The following is a 7,765-nucleotide window of genomic DNA, read 5'->3' on the forward strand; positions in this document are numbered from 1 at the left end:
TTGGGGAACTGTGAGAGATCTCTCAGTAGAAGAACGGCGAATGCACAGTACAGATCCTGCACACGCGCCAATCTTCTAACATCGGAGTAGTATGCAAATCATCGGGTTTGCTTACTACTCTGAATCAGGCCCATAATGTAGTATTTAAAAATATTTTACTAACAAAAAAGGCCAAAAGATAGTTAACATTTTGTTATAGGGTCTTTGTCAGAAGCTATTTTTTAGGCAAATGGACTATTACTTTTATAGTGAATTAAAAGAATCAAATGCAATAATCTGGACTGAATGTGCACAGGACTTTTGTCCAGGAATGATGATGTTTGACCATGCAAGATGACGTTTTGTCTCTTTCTGAGTCCCGTTTTTTGGAGGGAAAAATCCGAACTCGGCGTGCAAATTCGAACCTATCCGAGCCTGCACATCCCTAAAAAAAATATATATATTATATATATAATTTTAGCCCACCAAATGAAATGAATATTATTGAGCTTACTGGTATCCTGTACAGATATAGCATAACATCCAAAAGACATTTAAGAACTATTTTATATACAGTATCACAAGAGCACAGTAGCTTCAAGCAGAGACTGATCATTTGCAGGATAATGCTTTTCCATATTTGTGTGCTAAATTCCTTTACAAAAGACATACATAATTAACTGGTGCATGAGAAATGTCAATAGTCCATTTTCAGATGATGTATAAAATTAAACATTTTCACGCCAATGTTTTTTTTTACAATTACAAATTCAACTGAAGTTTCTTGAATTGCTTCTGTATCATTACACATGACATCATAGGACACTCGTCTAACGCAGCTGAACAGAAACATTTAGCATAACATTTTGTTACCTTAAGCATAAGCACATAAATATGTAAAGGAATGTAGCCTGAATATGAAGAATGTATATGTGTTATTATAATTTTCTTTTAAAAGAGACACAGATGAAAGAAGAAAGCTTAATTACATAGTCTAGTTACAACTTGATCGTGACATTTTCTGCAGATCAGAAGAAAATATTACTCATGAAAATTATTCTTGAGCTTTCCAAAAAATAAAAAATAAATTGCTACAAACAAAATGATATGACCCTGTGCAAGCAGAGTGGTTTATTTAAACTGAGCAGGCACAATATCACAGGTAATCTTGATATCACATCTGGAATGCGTCAAAGCAAGTCCCTGCCAATATTTACTGTGGAAATCAAATTGTTGACTGTAATTGTAATAGGATTTCTTTATCTAAAAGAAGAGTGCATAAAATATCATAAAAAAATCTTCTTGACATAAATTTAAAATACATGTACACATACCATGTAAACCACAATAATCGTCACAATGGGGCATATTTACTAATTATCGCGTCCTTGACCAGACAATTAGAATTTATTTTTGCGGCTGTTCGCGGCAATAAGAAATGATATACCAGCCGCATGTGTCATTGAACAAATGCAGGGACTGGGGCTATGTATAAAAGTACAGTGATTGCATTTGTCAGTGGTCGCTGCACTACTGCGCATGTGCTGTCTGCTGACAGTGTGGTATGTGCGCCGGGGGGGTTCCTTAAGACCCCTCCTAGTACCTCTGCAAAGTGTAGCCTATAGTTTACAATGGATAACACCAACTTCAGATATCGTTGGCTATTGGGGCCAAGCTCCAGAATGCGTTCTGGTAAATCTGGTAAGAAAGTAGCTCCCTTAGCTCTCTATGGTGGCTGCTTTTGCAGTTTAAAACAGTTAATCACAGAAAATATCACCGATATCTGCCGCAGTCCCCTGTAGATACATTCGGGGGATACTTGTTATTTGCCAATACCCCCAAAATATTATGTTTTGGGGGAATATTCTGCAAATAATAATTGATAAAAAGGCTCCTATATCATTATTATATATGCTCAGAGAGAGAAAAAGAGACAACAAGACAATGAAGTAGAGAGAGTGAGTGATAGGAAGAGAGTGAAGGAAAGAGAGAAGGAGTATTTTCTTATTTAGTTAAATATCTAGCAGTTAAATATTGCATTGGTATATTATTTAATATGTATTTAGTTACATTTTAATGGGGGCAATGTGGCCTGTGCTACTGCCCAGCGTGACACGTCTCCAGCTTGTGTGGTGCCTAGAGGGGCTTCATTCTCCAGGACTCCGTTTCTTTGCCATCATGACGTCACATGTGCTGGGGTGAGGGGTCAGTGGGGATGGCCCTGGGTGCAGAAGTGTCCTAGTCCAACACTGCTGTATTCCCCATGCAGGGGCTGGCTGGCAACTTTTAGTCTGGGGGGCACATGCAATCAAGTGGCCCAGGAGGGGGGCGCAGACCGAGGCCTGGCACTGTAGACGCAGATGGAGGGCTGCACCCCAGGTCGGTCAGCCCCCATAGCAGCCGGGGTCGGTCCAGGCCCCATAGCATCCGCAGTTACTGCACCTACAGTAGTTACGCCACTGCACGCATATACAGTAACACAGATTCATAGTCACATACATACAGTTACACACACACATACATACAGACACACTTATTCACAGTCACACACTAATACACACATACATACAGTAACACACTAATACACACATACATACAGTCACACACTAATACACACCTACAGTCATAAATTAGTACACACACAGTCCACATATAATCACATACACACACATATATACAGTTACACACACACACATTCATAAATATAGTCAGACACATACACACAGTCACATACATACATACACACAGTCACACACAAGCATGCATAAACACACTTAATATAAACACATACACAGACATACATACACAGTCAAACACACATACATACAGTTACAGAGACACATATATACACACAGATACATACATACATGCATACAGTTACAGAGACATACATACACACAGATACATGCATATAGTTACAGAGACACATACATACACACAGATACATGCATACATGCATACAGTTACAGAGACATACAGATACATGCATACAGTTACAGAGACATACATACATACAGATACATGCATACAGTTACAGAGACACATACATACACACAAATACATACATACATGCATACAGTTACAGAGACACATACATACACACAGATACATATATACATGCATACAGTTACAGAGACATACATACGCACACATGCATACAGTTACAGAGACATATATACACACAGATATATATATATATATATATATATATAAAGGGCAATACTGCGGCACTCACGGGTCTTGTAAGGAAAGAATGACTCCAACTCAGGGAACGTTCGTTCAACGTTTCAGTCTTTTGGACTTTTATCAAGAACTGAAACGTTGAACGAACTGAAAAAGACTGAAACGTTGAACAAACGTTCCCTGAGTTGGAGTAATTCTTTCCTTACAAGACCCGTGAGTGCCGCAGTATTGCCCTTTATACATTAAATATCTTTATACTTCTGATGGCACCTGGGCATTTTTAAGGTTCATGTGGAGTGCTAGCCACCTTTTGCTTTATATATATATATATATATATATATATACACACACAGATACATACTTACTGTATATACACAAATACATACATACATAGACACATATATATATATACACAAAGATACATACACAGATAGATACATACAGTTACAGAGACACATATATACACACAAGTGCATACATACATGCATAGTTAGATACACATGCATACATACAGATAGTAAGATAGATAGATAGATAGATACATACATACATACATACATATATATATACAGCCAGGCAGGGTACAGTATACTCACTGTTTATACACTCTGTCTTCTCCATCCCCTCTCTCCCATGCTGTTGCTGCTGGCCTTGCACTGACTGCCATGTACCCCCACCCCTGTCCCGCCTCCGCCTCCCTGTTAGCCTCCTTCGAACTGCACTGCGACACTGTCACTGACTGCAGCTGCAATTAATGGCCCGGGGACCGCTGCGAGAGAACGGAGAACAGGAGGCGTGGCAAGAGGTAGGATAGGACGTCCAATGGAGCAGAGAGGACCAGCCCCAGCCGACGGCCTTCCATAGCCTGCGCTGCTATCTATATGCAGAGCACGGCTGCGGGGTCACTAAAATGTTTCCGGCCCGGGGGGCACATGGCACCCTGCTCCCCGGCCCAGCTCGCCCCTGTCCCCATGGAATGCCTACAGGGACTGAAGAGGATCTTTCCAACTTGGATTGAGAGAGAAATAAGGGCGTAAATGAGGGTCTCCGGGGGAGTCTTCATTTAGTTAAAAAAAAAATTCTCTCTAGTGTGTGTGTCATTTAATATTTTTTATAGGTGGACTACAGATGCTAGCAGGCCCTTGATGCCCGGGCAAGCTGGAACTTGTGGCTCCACAAGTGTCATCCTGCCCTGGCTGGGATCAGTAGTTTAACTGTAAAAAATAATATAACTATTATAAAAGTAACATTACCACAACCAGGGGTGCTCTTGACTGGTTGGACACAGGAGGGGGGCCGCATGGGTGTTTGTGGGCCCCACTCTCCTGGGGAACCAGCCCTGGTGCCAACTGGCTAGAGTTGGTAGAATGATGGTGGGGGAACCCCCACACTGCTGGTCTCCCCTCTATGGTTCCACTAGTCCTGACAGATCAAGCCTAGTGCTGATAAAGGACAATTTGGGGGGCACCACACAATTTTTCCCCCTAAATTTCCCATACCAGCCTATGCATAATTGCTAGGGCTGGTTAAGCTTAGAGCAGTGGATCCTACTCTATTATTATTATTACATATTTCATTTCTTATATACAATGTTCAGCAGCTAAATAAATGTACAGCATGTGTCACAATTTTCGTAATGATATACAACATTTTCTCTAAGCGATGTGCGACAACTGGGATACCAGAATAAATGGGACTTAGGGCCTGATTCAGAGCCGGACGTAATTAGCGCTCGTTCAGAAAAAAGGGGCGGCTATTCAAATGAACCGTTCGCTCTTTGCGGTCTGTTCACGCCTCTATGTCTGAATGAGCGAACAAAACTTGCGGTCGTTTTTTGGATAACTACGCCCCCTGGCCGCTCGCATCCTTCGTCATGTCCGCTATTTATTAGATTCATCGAGTACATCGACCAGCGTATGAACTGCTCGCTATTCTTGTGGTTGGTTTTTCCTACCACAAATTTGCGAGTAGTTCTGACTATAAAATAACCCAGTGACGTGGTCAGTGACGCTGCTGTATTAATTATGCACACCCATAAAACGCCCGTTTTGACCTTTAAGCACGCCTGCGTTCTGATCTCCACTCCCCGTTTTCAAGCACCTTCCCCTGTTACCACTCACATACGCCTCCTCCTGTCACTCATATTAGCAGGCATTCGTTATTTAGCGAACAAATGATTTTCGGCCGCACTGACTGGTTCGCGCATGCGTATTACGATCAGTACGCATGCGCAGTTGGGCAAACATCACTCGGAACGAACAAGCGGCCGCTTACGAGCGGCTCTGAATCAGGCCCTTAGTCTTGCGGTCAAGACGGAAAGGTACTTTGATTTGTAATTTCTTTAAATGATGCACAGCACATATTAAAAAATATCATCATTATAGAGTTTTAATCTGTAATAAGTAATATGCCTGATATACAGTATGCACTGTGGTTATAGTCATTTTAATCAGGTTTGCATCTTGTGAGCATATTTACTCCATATTTATGGATTGTTGTTGGTTCCGTATGTATGTCTTTTAAATCTTACATGACATAGCTGAGAGGTTTTGATAAATAGTTTTTAAACATCTGTACGAGCAGGGATTTAAGAGTCTACAGCACATAAAAGTGGAATTTATATAATTTTGAGTAATTCAATAAATTGTTTTATATATGGTGGGTAAAATAATATAACAACATTTCAAATAATGAACAGAAGAGTATTTTAGTATATAAAACTGGCATATTCTATAAATATTTTATAAACAGAATTATCTATAAAAATTTAATTATTGACAACTAAGCAGTAGTATTTAAAATAATCAAGGGCCTTATGTTAAATCAAACTGTAAGCCTAATAACAAAATCCATCAGCCATGTCCTAACATAAGCCATAAAATTAAATGAGATTGCACGGACCATCTGAGCCAGAACCGTTAAACAAACTTAGAGGATAACTATGTTTAATATTTTAATTAATGTCTTCCTTGCCTTTATTCGATGGCCAAGTTCTGTAATTTAAGACAGAACTTTCCTTGCCAAGATGGGAAGATTGTAGCCAGATTTAATCTTTGTGTCAACAATGACTAAGCTGTCTGATTTATTACACTTATTTCATCATGTTTCAGCGTCAGGTTACGGAATACAGTCTGCCTAGTTCAGGCACATTTTAAATTGAATGGTGGCTGTGCCACTGTTACAGTAAAAATTATTTATTTATTAACAGTTTCTTATATTCAGTCTAATTGTATTTTGTTTTTTACCTGTAGATGACTTACAGTATATTTATTGACTTATTACACGTTTTCCTGAAACTGTTAGTAAATATTTTCTTTTTTTAGCCGCCTTCTGTGCTTTCTGTAAAGACTTTATAGCCTAAGAATTATTTATTATAGTTGTCCTTAGAAACAACACCCAAGCTAGTTTCTGTATACAGGTATTGTAATATTGTAATCATTACAGAGAGAGAAACAGAGCTATATATTACACATTTGATAACCTTACCAAAAAGCAGAGAAAGAAACCAGAATAATTAAGTTTATTTCGAAAATCTAACTGTTCTTTGCAATTAATTTTATTAAGGAGTAATTCATAATTATATGTACTACAGTATTTTCTTCCTTTCCTGTATGTTTTTATTATGAAATAATTTTATTTAGCCTTTACATTGCAATTTATTTTCATAGAATTTTTTTTTCATCTACAGCAGTGGAGACAGAAACAATACAGGCTGTATCATTTGCAAATGCAAGGCTTTGTTCTAACTGTGTGGCCTTATGTATCTCAGCAACCAAAGGTATTCTCAGACGGCTGGTAGTCAAGATCCGTAGTAGGACATTGGTGCAGGTGGCTGGTGTTAATGTAGGGCGGGTTATCTGTGGAAGCTGAGCTGGCTTTCTCTTCCAGAGGCCTATTCATCATCGGGGGCTATTTGGCCCATGATGATGAAGTATTCATCTGACTGCAGGGGATAATTAAGTATCCACCTCGCCACAGGGGATACTTAACACCGGAGCAATTCAGCATTGCTCCGGTGTGGGGAGACCTGCTCCGAAAATCAGTTGTCCCCGAGGTTAGTAACACTGCTACTGAAGCTGCAGCGTTACTTACCTCCACCTGTGGTCGGCTTCTGCGCATGTGTGACCTGAAGTTATGCATATGCAAAGTCGCCGGGGAGGCAGTGAGGAGGCGGCAGAGGGATCCTCCCTCTTCATATCCCCGTTTCTCCCTCCCATAGGAAGGGGCGGGGCTACTAGAACAAGCGCCATTTGAAGAAGGCGTTTGTTCTCGCAGGCAAACTCCGAATACTTTAAGTTTTCAGAATTTGCTGAATATCAGTGGTCCTATCAGACCCCTGATGATGAATAGCCCGGTAACTTAAATATGTGGAAACTAGTGTGTCTGCATGGTTGACAAGCCATTCAAGCAATGATGAAGAGGCCCCCCAGTGTCCAAACCAGACCAAGGCAGTAATTTATTTAACCAGTGACTGTAGCTATAGATAATGCAACGTTGTCATTGAGCAAGTCACACTAAAGACGCGTATCCACTACATGATTTGTTGGACAATTTGAGCGATGACGATATCATTATCGTTCATCGTCCAAATATCGTGCAGTGG

Source organism: Taudactylus pleione, unplaced genomic scaffold (assembly GCF_031769625.1).
Source record: "Taudactylus pleione unplaced genomic scaffold, aTauple2 ptg000093l, whole genome shotgun sequence".
In the NCBI taxonomy this organism is placed as follows: Eukaryota; Metazoa; Chordata; class Amphibia; order Anura; family Myobatrachidae; genus Taudactylus; species Taudactylus pleione.